At 42.7% G+C, this 14397-nt stretch overlaps 1 protein-coding gene across 27 annotated transcripts in view; it reads left to right on the top strand.

The window, feature by feature from the left end:
- The window catches only part of PPP6R3 (protein phosphatase 6 regulatory subunit 3), a 135257-nt gene that overhangs the window by 27376 nt on the left and 93484 nt on the right, over positions 1-14397 (top strand). For 26 of the 27 annotated variants that reach the window (XM_070360089.1, XM_070360088.1, XM_070360104.1 and 23 more), the window contains one exon: positions 12580-12733. The exons of the other annotated variant lie outside the window; for it this stretch is intronic. The gene's annotated coding sequence lies outside the window, so the exon portion shown is untranslated. The remainder of the gene's footprint in view (positions 1-12579; positions 12734-14397) is intronic. 27 annotated transcript variants of the gene reach the window in all.

Genomic DNA, 14397 nt, shown 5'->3' with positions numbered 1-14397 from the left:
GTTAGGTGATTGGTGTGTGATAGAGAGCAAAAGCCTGTTTAGGAGAGATTAAATTTAATATGCTTACAAGACATCCAAGGGCAAACGGGTGCCTGTGTTTGAGGTGCAGAGATGGCCTTAACCAGTTTTATAAATTTGAATCTCATCTGTGTTTATAGAGGTATATTTAAAAACCTGAGGAAATGGCTTCATTTATTCAACAAAGCCCTTTGAAAAAGATTTTCCCCAAGTCTTGTTTGAGTTGCTGCAGCGATAGTGTGAATAGAACAAGTGGAAACTGACACCCTGAGCACTGTCGTCAAGCCGGGAGAGTGTACCTAGGTCGTGTCCCGTCTGAACCCGGTGGGAACCTCTGCCTTAGAGGACACTGAGAGGCGGCCAGTGAGAACACAAGGAGGCTGTGCTCTCAAAGAAGCCGAGGAGAGACTGTGTCAGTAGGGAGGCTCCAGCAGTGAAGAGTTCTGACTGCTCTGAGAGCAAAGCTGAGACTGGGACAGAAGAGATCTGCTTCGAGTAGCCCCATCGGGAGGCGCTGGCAGCTTGAAGAGGCAGTTTCAGTGGAGTGGCACAGACAGACACCAGAGTGGACTGAGGTGAAGGGGGATGCTCTGTGGCAAAGGGCTCCTTTTCTGTTACGTTTAAAGAACCACTACAAATCACTGAGAAGACAGGCCCAGTAGAAAAACAACAAAGGATATAAACAGACAGTAGGAGAAAAGTGAAGTGTAAATGGCTCTTAGACAAAAACAGCGCTCCCAAGAGAAGAGGATGCTGGGCACGGGTGTTAGGGGCCAGGTGGGGGCTGGTGGGAGTAGCCATGGCCGCCGGGGAGAGCCCTGGGACTTTGTGTACCTAACCGGAAACGGGCCTTGTTTAATCCAGCAGTTCCACTTCTGGAAACTCTGGCATTTTACAACAGAATGGGAAAGACTAGAGATCTCTTCCGGAGAAGGCAGTGGCACCCCACTCCAGTACTTTTGATCTCTTCAAGAAAATTAGAAATACCAACGGAATGTTTCATGCAAAGATGGGCTTGATAAAGGACAGAAATGGTATGGACCTAACAGAAGCAGAAGATATTAAGAAGAGGTGGCAAGAATACACAGAAGAACTGTACAAAAAAGATCTTCACGACCCAGATGATCACGATGGTGTGATCACTCGCCTAGAGCCAGACATCCTGGAATGTGAAGTCAAGTGGGCCTTAGAAGGCATCACTACGAACAAAGCTAGTGGAGATGATGGAATTCCAGTGGAGATATTTCTAATCCTGAAAGATGATACTGTGAAAGTGCTGCACTCAATATGCCAGCAAATTTGGAAGACTCAGCAGTGGCCACAGGACTAGAAAAGGTCAGTTTTCATTCCAATCCCAAAGAAGGGCAATGCCAAAGAATGCTCAAACTACCGCACAATTGCACTCATCTCACACGCTAGTAAAGTAACGCTCAAAATTCTCCAAGCCAGGCTTCAGCAATACATGAACCGTGAACTTCCAGATATTCAAGCTGGTTTTAGAAAAGGCAGAGGAACCAGAGATCAAATTGCCAACATCCACTGGATCATGGAAAAAGCAAGAGAGTTCCAGAAAAACATCTATTTCTGCTTTATTGACTATGCCAAAGCCTTTGACTCTGTGGATCACAATAAACTGTGGAAAATTCTGAAAGAGATGGAAAATTCCGAAACAGACCACCTGACCTGCCTCTTGAGAAATCTGTATGGAGGTCAGGAAGCAACAGTTAGTAGTCTCTTATGATCCTTTGTATTTCTGTGTTGTCTGTTGTGATCTCTCCATTTTCGTTTCTAATTTTATTGATTTGATTTTTCTCCCTTTGTTTCTTGATGAGTCTGGCTAATGGTTTGTCAATTTTATTTATCCTTTCAAAGAATCAGCTTTTGGCTTTGTTGATTTTTGCTATGGTCTCTTTTGTTTCTTTTGCATTTATTTCTGCTCTAATTTTTAAGATTTCTTTCCTTCTACTAACCCTGGGGTTCTTCATTTCTTCCTTTTCTAGTTGCTTTAGGTGTAGAGTTAGGTTATTTATTTGACTTTTTCTTGTTTCTTGAGGTGTGCCTGTATTGCTATGAACTTTCCCCTTAGGACTGCTTTTACTGTGTCCCACAGGTTTTGGGTTGTTGTGTTTTCATTTTCATTCGTTTCTATGCAAATTTTGATTTCTTTTTTTTTTTCTTTTTGATTTCTTCTGTGATTTACAATTATGTAAAGTTTAAAAATAAAATTAAATTAATTAAATATTTCTTTTTTTAAAAAAAAGGAAGCAACAGTTAGAACTGGACATGGAACAACAGACTGGTTCCAAATAGGAAGAGTACGTCAAGGCTGTATATTGTCACCCTGCTTATTTAACTTATATGCAGAGTACATCATGAGAAACGCTGGACTGGAAGAAGCACAAGCTGGAATCAAGATTGCCGGGAGAAATATCAATAACCTCAGATACGCAGATGACACCACCCTTATGGCAGAGAGTGAAGAGGAACTAAAAAGCCTCTTGATGAAAGTGAAAATGGAGAGTGAAAAAGTTGGCTTAAAGCTCAACATTCAGAAAACGAAGATCATGGCATCCGGTCCCATCACTTCATGGGAAATAGATGGGGAAACAGTGGAAACAGTGTCAGACTTTATCTTTTTGGGCTCTAAAATCACTGCAGATGGTGACTGCAGCCATGAAATTAAAAGACACTTACTCCTTGGAAGGAAAGGTATGTCCAACCTAGATAGCATATTCAAAAGCAGAGACATTACTTTGCCAACAAAGGTCCGTCTAGTCAAGGCTATGGTTTTTCCTGTGGTCATGTATGGATGTGAGAGTTGGACTGTGAAGAAGGCTGAGCGCTGAAGAATTCATGCTTCTGAAGTGTGGTGTTGGAGAAGACTCTTGAGAGTCCCTTGGACTGCAAGGAGATCCAACCAGTCCATTCTGAAGGAGATCAGCCTTGGGATTTCTTTGGAAGGAATGATGCTAAAGCTGAAACTCCAGTACTTTGGCCACTTCATGTGAAGAGTTGACTCACTGGAAAAGACTGTGATGCTGGGAGGGATTGGGGGCAGAGGGAGAAGGGGACAACAGAGGATGAGATGGCTGGATGGCATCACTGACTCGATGGATGTGAGTCTGAGTGAACTCCGGGAGTTGGTGATGAACAGGGAGGCCTGGCGTGCTGTGATTCACGGGGTCGCAAAGAGTCGGACATGACTGAGCGACTGAACTGAACTGAAAAGTTGAAAACTAAATGGTCATCAGTGGCGCCCTGGTTAAATCACCTGTAATGTAAAGGAAAGTCAGTATCAGATAAAACATTTGCTTTTGTTTTTATATACCATGCTGTAAATGGTACTTTGACAGTGAGCCTGTCCCTCACACCATTTTCTAAGATTGAGAAAAATACCAGTGGGTCTGTTATTGGCACAGAAGATTTTTGAAAATACACCTTTGAAGAGCAGTGTTAAGCCTGTCGTTCTCTCTTGATCTGCCTTTTAACGCACTTCACATAAATTATTATCCACTATTCCCTTCTCCAGTTTCCTGTTAGGATTTTTGGTCCTGTTTTTTATATGTTCTGAGTTATAGACCACAGGAAAGATGTCTTAAAGGTTCATGGATGAATTCACTCCGGTTTCCTTATTTCATCTAAGAATAGCCACAGCTCCTTTCATGAGAGGATCGTTTTACTTGGTTTGGACCATTGACAGAGTGAGCAAACGTCTGATGTTGTCTGAGAAGCCTGCCTTAGCAGTGGTGACGGCTGCAGCCTGCCCGATGGAGGAGGAGGACTTCCTTGGTGCACTTTGTGTGAGGGGAAGGGACAGTACAGCCTCTGTGTGCGGTGTGTTCTCGAGCCACCTGCATTCGCCTGGTTTCACCGATCTCCCTGCTTTGGAGAAAGCAGCATGTCCCATATGGACTTAATCAAACATGAAAAACTGGGCACCCCTAAACAGACCAAACCGGTCTCCCAGTGGAGGACACTGATACAGTGTAACTTTAAATTCTCTATCACTGGGACTCTGCTTTAAGATCTTGTTTAAATATAATTTCTTTTGAGTGTGAGACTGTGGTTATTCATTGATTCCTTTTTCTTCCGTTCTTGAAGTATCTTGGTTTCACTTATGTTTCTTCGTAGAATCACAGAAAAATAGTAGTTTAGGATTTGAAGCATCTTAAACTCGTTTAGTCTAATCCTCTCATCTTACAATCACGAAAACAAGCTTGAAAAGGTGAGATTACTTGTCCAAAGGTAGACTGATCTGAGTCCGTGGTCTTCCCCATTACGTTTGGTGGAGTGAGGGGTGGTATGATACCCTTGCGTGATCAGAGGGAGGTAACCTGCCAGAGGTTTGAGGGGAAGTATGGCTTTACTTACTTGGCGAAGGCATTAGAACTCGTTTACCTGCTGCCCTAATTTGTTTTTAGTCACAGAGATAGTCGGAACCCTCTACATATTTTGGTTGAGAAAGTTGAAGCCTGTAGATGTGAACTTAACCCAAGGTTGTAGACTATCAATGTTTTATTCTGTGCTTTAATGTGAGCTGGAACAGTGCTGTCCAGTAAAATAGTATTCTTTTATCTGTGCTCAGTGGGGCTATTTAAATTTAAATTGAGAATTCAGTTCCTTAGTCTTAACTAGCTGTATTGCTGGTACTCATGACTCTGTGTGGCCAGTGGCTTACTGTATTGGACAGCGTAGGTACAGAGTATTTACCTTAAAAAAATTATTATTTTTTTTTTTACAACTTTAGAAATGTTGGTGCTGGACACCAGGAGTTATGAGTATGATTAGAATTGCCAGTTAGGAATCAGATTTGTGTTTAAAAGTAGGAGGAGCTTGGGGCAGTGCTTGTGGTTGTGACTTGGGCCTTTCTCCATTCCTGTTTCATCTACTCTTTAGGACGGTAACCAAGAGCCTATTTGAAGGGATTGTCCTTTTTCATCTCTTAGATATCTTGGTTTGCTAGTTGAAAATCCCGTTCCTGGGTTGAGTTTCCAGTGAATACGCTCATTCACCTTCATGTCGCTTAGCATGTTTTCCAGCCTCTGTACTTGGGTTTCATATACTAATCGCTTGGTTACCAAGGTGTCCTGTAGCAGGTTGATGCCTTTCTTGTTCTTGTACTGTGGATTATGGAAGTTTCAGCTTTTACGTCAAATTAAGCTCGGTGTGTAACTGTGGGTGAGCCAGCTAAGCACGGCTTTGGCGGTCGGAACCCTGTCATCTTTTGTACTGTTGCTCTGCCTCTGCACGCTGACATTGTCACAGGCAGAGTTTGTTTTCTGGGCTTTACTTCGGATGCTAATTTACTAATTTATGATTTGGCTCCATTTTAATAGCAACTTGGGTTGGATTGACTTTATGCACAATGGCAGTGATTTGAGTGTCCATTAGGGTGCATAGCCAGACGATGATGTAATCCGATCAGGGGCCAACGTTTTTACTTAGAGTACTTTACATTCATGATTTTGCTTTTGAAAGGTGGTAGTATGGATTTACCTTGGGTGTTTATACTTTAAAAAGTAGTCTTTTTGTATTCTTGGTACAGATATTTTTGATTACTGGTTTCAAAGCCTGTATTTTTGCCACAGCTTGTATTAAATTGGTATTTCTGAAATTAGTTGATAGTTACATATATGTGTGTGTGCATATATGTATAATACATATACACAGGTATCATATATATAATATATACTATATATATATAGATAGATAGATAGATGCCTCTGAAGTTATCAAAGGATGTTACTTATTTAGGTTGTTTCTCTCAATTACGAGTGTTTGTATGCTCATTTTTGATGATTTTTGTGGTCAGAATAGGGGGGGTGTTAATTTATTTTCTGTGTGCTAGGCATTGAGGATAAAATGTTGAATTTTATCAACATTTTATCTCTAAAACTTTATAGAGATGGATTGTCTTCCCATCTCACTATCTTGCATCTTTTTAGACTTGGGTGTTTGGGGAACATGTGTGAGCAGCTTGCAGAAAAAGGATTATTAAAATCCGCATGGGAACGATTGAGCTGGTCTGTCTCGGGAACGATTGAGCCGGCCTGTCTCGGGGACGATCGAGCTGGCCTGTCTCAGGAACGATTGAGGTGGCCTGTCTTGGGAACCATCGAGCTGGCCCGTCTTGGGATCGATTGAGCTGGCCTGTCTCGGGACTTGCTGGTGACAGTAGTTGCTTGCTTCTGTGTGCCCAGGCTCTAGGCTGTTTCACCTGTTTGTAACCGAGAGGTTGTTTTTAGTTGTTTGTGTATGATATGTGATACAAGGAGAACATATTTTCCTGCCTGTTACGTAATAGCTGTAGTTTCCGCTTGTGAATTTGCATCTTTGAAGAATATCAGGGAATTTATATTAAAAATTCATGTAAGAGCACAGAGAGAGGTTATTATTCCTTTTTTCCCCCAAAGTGAGTTAAAAAAAAAATTTCAGCGTTCTTTTGGAGTACGTCCTTTCTTATTGTTCTCAACTACAAAATAGGAGTAATACCTAAGAGGATTGAGAAGCACACGTATAATGCTGGCACAAAGGGTTTGTAAGGGTTAGATGTTCACTCTTGCTGTTCTCAAGTTCTGTGACTAAGCAGGTACATATTTAGTTACTCTTTAGTTGAGAATCTGTTCCTTTGCTGTTTTAGGCTAAACCAGCCCTCATTCTTGACTGATATTTTTATAATTATGTTCTTACATTCTCTTCATTGGCCTTGATCATACTGATTAGTATTGGAAAGAGGAGATCCTTTTTGATAGGGTTATAGTATATGGCTGTTGAGGAAAATGTGGCTCCTTTAAGGAATGATTGGCAAGAAGAAATACAAAAGTAGAAGTATATTATCTTAAAAAAAAGATCTTGTTTTCCCTTTTTTGAGGGGCGCCTCTGGATCCATTTCCTCTGAGAGAATAACGCTACCAGTTGTTAAGCCTGAACGTTTGTGTCCCCGCTCCAAGATTCATAGGTTGAAACCCAATCCTCAGTGTGACGGTTTGGGGGAGTGAGGCCTTGGGGCGATGAGGTCATGAGAGTGCAGCCTTAATGAATGGGCTTGGTGATCCCCGAGGGTTCCCTTACCCGTTCCTGCTGTGTGAGGACCCAGCAGTCACCAGACGATGGACTGCCCAGTCTCAAGAAGTGTGAGAAGTAGAGTTCTGTTGTTTGTAAGTTATGAATGTATGGTATTCTGTTATAACCCAGGAGGACTAAGGCATCAAATGATTCTTGAGTAGCAAATCTCCATTTTCCTCCTCTAGCTTCTGTGACTGTGCAGTTGGTCCCACTGTTCTGGAGCCGTGTCCTTTTCTCATTTTTGTCCTTGCCAGGGTTGGGAACTCTTTTGTCTTCGTTAATCAAACAGTGCTATTCTCATTTCACCTTCACCATCAGCACCATCTTGGTACCCACAGGCTTAAAGCAGAAGTTTTTTCCCCCATTTTACTTCTCTCCATTTATTATTTCACCAAGTCTTGCTTCATTCTTTCTGTAATTTAATTTGCTGCTGTCCATGGCCACCAGCACCATATTTAAAATTTTGATTATTTTTATATTAGATTTATAAATTTGTTGAAACAGGAAGGAAGTTTAGAGTTAATTTAGCCCAGCTCCTTTATTTTGTAAATGAAGAAATGGATCCTCAAGTCAGGTGACTTGTCTTAGGTCACACAACTAGTGAGTAGCTGATGTTACAGTTCTCTGGTCTCAGCATTTAATGCCGTCTCCCAGTCTAATATTCTTCTTAAAATGTATTTGAAAAAAAGTCTTTTGGGGTCGATTTTGCATACCTCCAGTTAAGGGTGAACCAGTTTTAGGAGGTTGGATAGATGACAGCATTTCCTAGGCACCCCTCCCTCTTTTCCCTCTTACCCTGAAGGTAACTGTATTACTTAGAACTCTTTTAGCCCATTTAAAAAAAAATACATATTTACCTCCATATGTCTGAAGAGCATTTTGGAAGAGTTCATACTTGTATGCATGCTTGCTGATTTTTTTTCTTTTTAGTTTAGTTTTAAGTTGATTTCCTGCTGTGAAAAGATAGGGCAGATAAGGATTCGCTGCCCCCCACCCCCCACACTGCACCCTCGTCCCTGTCTCTCCAGTATAGTTCTATTGCGATTTTGGTTAAATCAGTATTTATCTGTTATTACTTGGGATGCTGTTTATAGTGTCAAGTGGTACATTACAAATACTTTTTGTAAACAGCTTCTGGTTTTCCTAGGAAATGTTGCCTTTTTTTTTCTTTAATGTATCAATCACTAGTTTAGCCTCAAACTTTCAGCCAGTTATGTATTGAGGTATTCCATCAGCTTAATTGTTTGAAGAAATTTTACCTGCTCCAGACTGGGCTGCTTGCTCTCCCTGCCGGGACCCTGGGAGTTCTCGCCCCTCTTCTTCATCGCCTGTTCTCTGTTGTCGCCTTTGTGGTGCTCTCCCTCTTGTTTAGTGGAGCGCAGTCTCGCAGTTTTCTGTGAGAATGGCTGGGAGGTACATCTTCTGAGACTTCTGTGTGTTCCTTATTGGTAGTTTGGCTGGGGATGGACTTCTGGGTTGGAAATAATTTTCTTTATGTATTGGTCTGCTGATTACACACACACACACACACACGTACACGTTTATCTTCCTGAGGATGTCAGATAATTTTTTAAGGTACTTTTTTCCTTGTGTAGTCTTTCCTCCATCCTGCATTTTTCTGTCTGTTTTGTTCTCTATCTTTCATGATACAGGTTTTCCTGAGATGTTATCAGAACCTGTGTTTTTCATTCATATTTAAAAGTTACACAACACACAGAGTTGAATTCATACGACAGTTCCATTCTTTCTCAGCTTAGTTCACTGTCTATGAACATAATTTCTCAGATCTTCATTTCTAAATCACATCTTCCACTGTAAGGAACGAGGAGTCCTTGGAGAAGTGGGTGATTTCAGAGCTGGGGCATAAAATGTAAAAGTTTAATCTGAAACATGTTGTTATGCAAAGAAATAAGGGAATATTCAAAAAACATGAAAAGTACACATTCCTCTGCTTGAAGGGGTTCCCCTTGGCCAGATCTAGGATAACTTGAGCATCAGAATGAATGGTGATATGGATAAATTAAGAATCCATGAGTTCATACTGCTAATGAATTAAAGAATGAGTGGGGAGAAGGCAATATACTTTAGTTATAATGTCAGCTGATAAGTGTAGAAGGAACAGTAGATTTACAAAATAAACAGAATTTTATAACTGTCAATAACAGTTGATTCAGACAAGAATTGCCAGAGGTTAGTAAAGCTATTGGGTGAATGTTTTAAGAATGTAATATCAAACTTTATCTCCATACAGATTATTTACTAGTTAATTACTGAGGGGAAAATGGTTATTTTACAGTGAAGAAATAAGACAAATATCATTTTCACTAAATGATCAAAATCCCAATAATGGGACACATTGATACTATCTTACTACTTATGTGATACTCTAGGAGAAACAAACCTCACTTACCACTTGTGTGGTGTTACTGCCAGAAATTCATACTTTCCTGGGTTCTTCAGAGATGCCGTGAAAGACAGAGAATTGCTGAAGAACTGTTTTAGATGGAGACACAATGTCAAGTGTGATTCGTGAACCTGAATTGAGGTGAAGGGGGCTTGCCATCAGGGACATCGTAGAACAGTTGGCAGAAATGGAATGTGAACTATATAGTCTATACGGGACTGTTAATGTGTTAAATTCCTGATTTGGACGTAAGTACTGTGGTTGTATAAGAGAGTCTCCTTGATCTTAGGAAATACCTGGTGAACTATTTAAAGGTAAAGGACATGATGGCTGTAGAAACTCAACTGTTTGGGATGGGAGAAAGCAAAACTGATACAGTGATTAGTTGTGAATCTAGGGGAAGGGTCTGTGGGAGTTTCTTGTTCTGCTCTTGCAACTGTTCTGCAGGTTTACGATGAAAACTTAAAGATGAAAGTAAGGGTGGCTGATTGGAGCCTCCCTTCGTGGGTAGGGGCTCATTGGCTGGGGACTGTTCATCAGAGTGACCGGTTGAGCTCCTTTGGTTGCAAAGTCCCCAGTGTCAGGGTTTTCAGGCCTTTGCTTCTTGAGGTCAGTGATCAGAAGTCATCAGCAGTCTTCCTCCTAGCTGGAAACGGCAGAGCCCGGTAGAAGAGTCTGGAGCGGGTAGGGTGGGTGGATGAGTAGGCCTCACTCTGTATTCTTTCTGCAGTTCACAGGGTCCCTCTGTTTCTAGTGGCAAACCCATCCTCAGCTCTGCAGTAGTCACCGTCCTTTCTGGCTTCCTCTTGTCATGTGGGGCTGGGAGGGATGGAAGAAGGCCAAGGGGATTTGGGAATTTAAGTGTTCGTTGAATAACCTTTTTCAGCCAGTGTTCCTTTTGCTTCCTTCCAGCACTCCTCTAATTTTGTTGGTTCTTGGGATATGCCTTTAAAAAACAAGACAAAACACCCGAACAGTTCTCTCACTGTGGTTTTAGAGACATTTCAGTGTATGTTCAGTGCACATTCTTTACCCAGGAGTAATATGAATGCACTTACGTACCACTTCATTCTGTTTTCTGTCTTTTGATCTTGTTTCTCACATTCTCACACTTGGGAGTAACCAGATTTCTTACTATCAATAGTATAGACCCACTCTTTCCTGTAATTAGTCTAAGGGAAAGGACTGAATAATTAACACAGATCTTTTCCCAGAAAAGTCTTACTTTTTACAACTTCATAAGCACCTGGATTTGTGATGCTCTGAGCGTGTTTGAGGGCTGTTTTATCATTTGGCTTCCCTGGGCAGGAGTATGCAGCACATTGGGGCTGGCAGGTCGGTACAGCTCTGCTGGGAGCCTGTGGTTGACCAGCCTGGAAGTGGATGAAGTGGGTGGACTTGACTGGTGGAGAAAAGATTGTAGGTGACTTGAGGGCCCTACAGCTACCCAGAGTTAAGTGCCAGACATGTGGGGCACGTATGTATTTTGTGAAGTACGTAACTTCATTGGATTTTTAAAGGGCTCTGGAACCCGTTCCATGGAGAGTGGTTGTGATGGGACTAGAATTACCTGCAACATTTAGAAACCCACTCATTACACCAGCACGCTGAGTTAGTCACATCTGAGGACTGTGGAGGTGATGTGTTCTTATGATGTAAAGCAAAAATCTAGGTGATTAGTTAACTTTTTCAAGGTTTTGTTTAGAAAACATTTCACTGGTAAAATGCTTTGTTTTCAGAATCAAGTATTTTCTTCATAATAAACTAGGCTTTTGTTGATTCATTTTCTTTTAGCAAGTGGTTAGCATTGTTTCTATTATCTTGTTTGAGGGAAAATGTTTAGTTAATCACCCTGTAGTGTGAGTTTTGTGGAACAAAGGCATGAAATGAACAGCATTTATTTTGAGAGGCCTTGTAGACTGCATCCTTATGAGACTTCTGATGAGTATATTGTCCATAGTTTGTGTCTTTTCATGCAGTGTTTAGGTTTAAACAAAGTGCCTTGAAAGACAGTTTAAAGTCCTTCATGTATAGCATCTGGTTAATTCACATTAGAGACAGGATTTGGCTGCAGCTAGTGCTTAAGTGCGGAGAAGACAACGGCACCCCACTCCAGTACTCTTGCCTGGGAAATCCCATGGGCGGAGGAGCCTGGTGGGCTGCAGTCCACGGGGTCGCTAAGAGTTGGACACGACTTCACTTTGACTTTCACTTTTCACTTTCATGCATTGGAGAAAGAAATGGCAACCCACTCCAGTATTCTTGCCTGGAGAATCCCAGGGACAGAGAAGCCTAGTGGGCTGCCGTCTATGGGGTCGCACAGAGTTGGACACGACTGAAGCGACTTTGCAGCAGCAGCAGTGCTTAAGTGACGGAGAAGGCAACGGCACCCCACTCCAGTACTCTTGCCTGGGAAATCCCATGGACGGAGGAGCCTGGTGGGCTGCAGTCCATGGGGTCTCTGAGGGTTGGATACGACTGAGCAACTTCACTTTCACTTTTCACTTTCATGCATTGGAGAAGGAAATGGCAACCCACTCCAGTGTTCTTGCCTGGAGAAGCTCAGGGACGGGGGAGCCTGGTGGGCTGCCGTCTGTGGGGTCGCACTGAGTCGGACACGACTGAAGCAACTTAGCAGCAGCAGCAGCAGCAGCAGTGCTTAAATGAACTTAATGTTTAGCTCACACTTTCTGGTAAGTTACAGTTGTTTAAAGGTATTACATGGGGCTACAAGAGAGTACTGTAAAAATCTGTTTTAGTAATTTAAAATATGATGCCTTTGTTGCTAACTAACCCTGTGTTGAGTGAGAAAGTCATTGATGTTTTCATGAGGTAAAGATAAGCATGTGTGTTTTATTTGTCCCTTCTTACGTCTCTATTTCCGGGGTATTGTTTAGTGTAGGCTAAGAGCTTAGGCAGAAGGATGGCCACGCCTTTCCCTCTTGTTGCGTAGAGACCTTTCAGTTAGCCAGGACTCTTCAGCCCTCTGAGGTTCAGTTGTGTGTGAGGACCTTGTGCCATAACCTTTAGTGGCAGCTCTCATTAGACCGAAAAAGAACGCACTGTGATTTTGGCTCTCTTTCTCTTTATAGGAGAACTTCTGTTCAATGTCCACCATCCTGCTTTATTCCTACTGATCTGCTAATGCAATAAATTGGAAGACAACCATTTCCAGGAGAACCTGTAATGGGCAAGGAGCCACAGAGAAGAAAACATTTCTTTTAATTTTTAAACTTGGTTTGAAAGGTAAGGTCACAATGATTATGAGGAGTTCCTTTCCATGAGTTACATCAAGGAAGGCAGTTTTCTGTTGTGAACCCTGGGGTCTAGGTGGACCCGTCTGGGCCATCTCTTTGAGATGACCTGGTTCTGTGACGCTGTGGTATTTTTAGGAAATTAAATAACAGCCTCTGTAGTTTGCTCTAGGGTCTTGGAATTGGCGGCACCCGTGGGATTCCCAGTTTCCAGAGGACGGGGTTGGGTGGGATCGAGCTGGGCCCTAAGGGCCAGATAAGGCAGCATGCCAGAGCAAGACTGCTGGTAGAAACCCACCTGCCACCCCTTGGGCACCTGGCCCTGTGTGTGTGTTGGGGCTTGGGGGGCTTGTTTTGTGTCATACCAGCCAAGGGACAGCTGGCTTCTAGCCAGCCACCTGACTCTTTTGAGTCTTAATTATTATCACCTTGCAATTCTTTCCTGAAGTTTTTTGTTAAAGACCAGAGATTTTCTTTGCACACTTGACTTTTAGGTCAATTGGCACTTAATAGCAAGTGGCCTGGTAGGACCTTTTGGGGGATGTGCACACATCCTTAATCAGTTTCACTGTTCTTTAGTATCTGGAGGAGCAGGTGAGCATGGACCGTTTAATCATCCACATTTCAGGCTTCAGTGTCTCAGGAGATACTGCAGTGGTTCAGTTGTGACAGGTCTCTGCCTCTAAACCCCAGTGAGTGCCTCAAATTCCTAGGCCGCGAGCCCCTTTGCCTGTGCCCTCGCCCTCCTCCAGCCCTCCGTGAAGGACTCTTCCTCAGCACCCACTTCTGCTTACACAGTGAAGCACCAGCTCTTTCTTAGAGACTATCTTCACATCTCGTTTTGTCCAGCTGCTCTTTATTTATTGGTTTTTGGCTGTTCTGGCTCTTGGTTGCTGTGCAGGCTTTTCTCCAGTTGCCAGGAGCGGGGCCTGCGCTGTGGTGGTGTACAGGCTTCTCATTGCGGTGGCCTGTCTTGTTGCAGATTCTGGGCTCTGGAGCACGGGCTCAGTATCAGTAGTTGCTCAGTTGCTCTGCAGCCTGTGGGATCTTCCTGGATCAGGGATCGAACCCGTGTCTCCTGCATTGGCAGGCAGATTGTTTACTACGGAGCCACCAGGGAAGCCCCTGTTGTGTCCAGCTTTTATCTTCATATTCTTCTTGATACATCCTGGGGGGAAGAATTCCCTTCAGTGAATTCCCATTCACTCTTGGCGCCTTGTCTCATGTGGTTTTGTTTGTTTGGTTGCTTTGTTCAGGGGCCCAGCCCCTTGTCCCTCTGCCCTATAGGTCCTCACTCTGCAGACTTGGGCTCTTCAGTTGCCTGCCTGCCTGCCTGCCGGAGTGGAGAACTCAGTCGAGGGGTCAGCTTTATTAATAAGTCCGGGAGCATGCAGTAATAAACTGATCTGACTGTCTGACTCATTTATAATAAAGAGGATATTTGTAATGCACATGATCATGTTCTGTCTATCCGCTGGTTGGGAGCTGGGGGCAGTGGGAACAGGGGTACTAATTTCAGAACCCCACAGAGACCTCCAGCTTGAATTCAGTTGGCTATTTTACAGGTTCATCATGTTTTTATGTTTATTGGGCAGTATAAATTATTGGTAACATTTATCCTTTTTTTCTATTGTGATACTGGATCTCAAAAACTAA

The sequence above is a fragment of the Bos mutus genome, chromosome 22 (assembly GCF_027580195.1).
Source record: "Bos mutus isolate GX-2022 chromosome 22, NWIPB_WYAK_1.1, whole genome shotgun sequence".
Taxonomy (NCBI): Eukaryota; Metazoa; Chordata; class Mammalia; order Artiodactyla; family Bovidae; genus Bos; species Bos mutus.
Note: the sequence above shows the minus strand (reverse complement) of the source record. Positions and strands in the feature narration are given on the sequence as shown.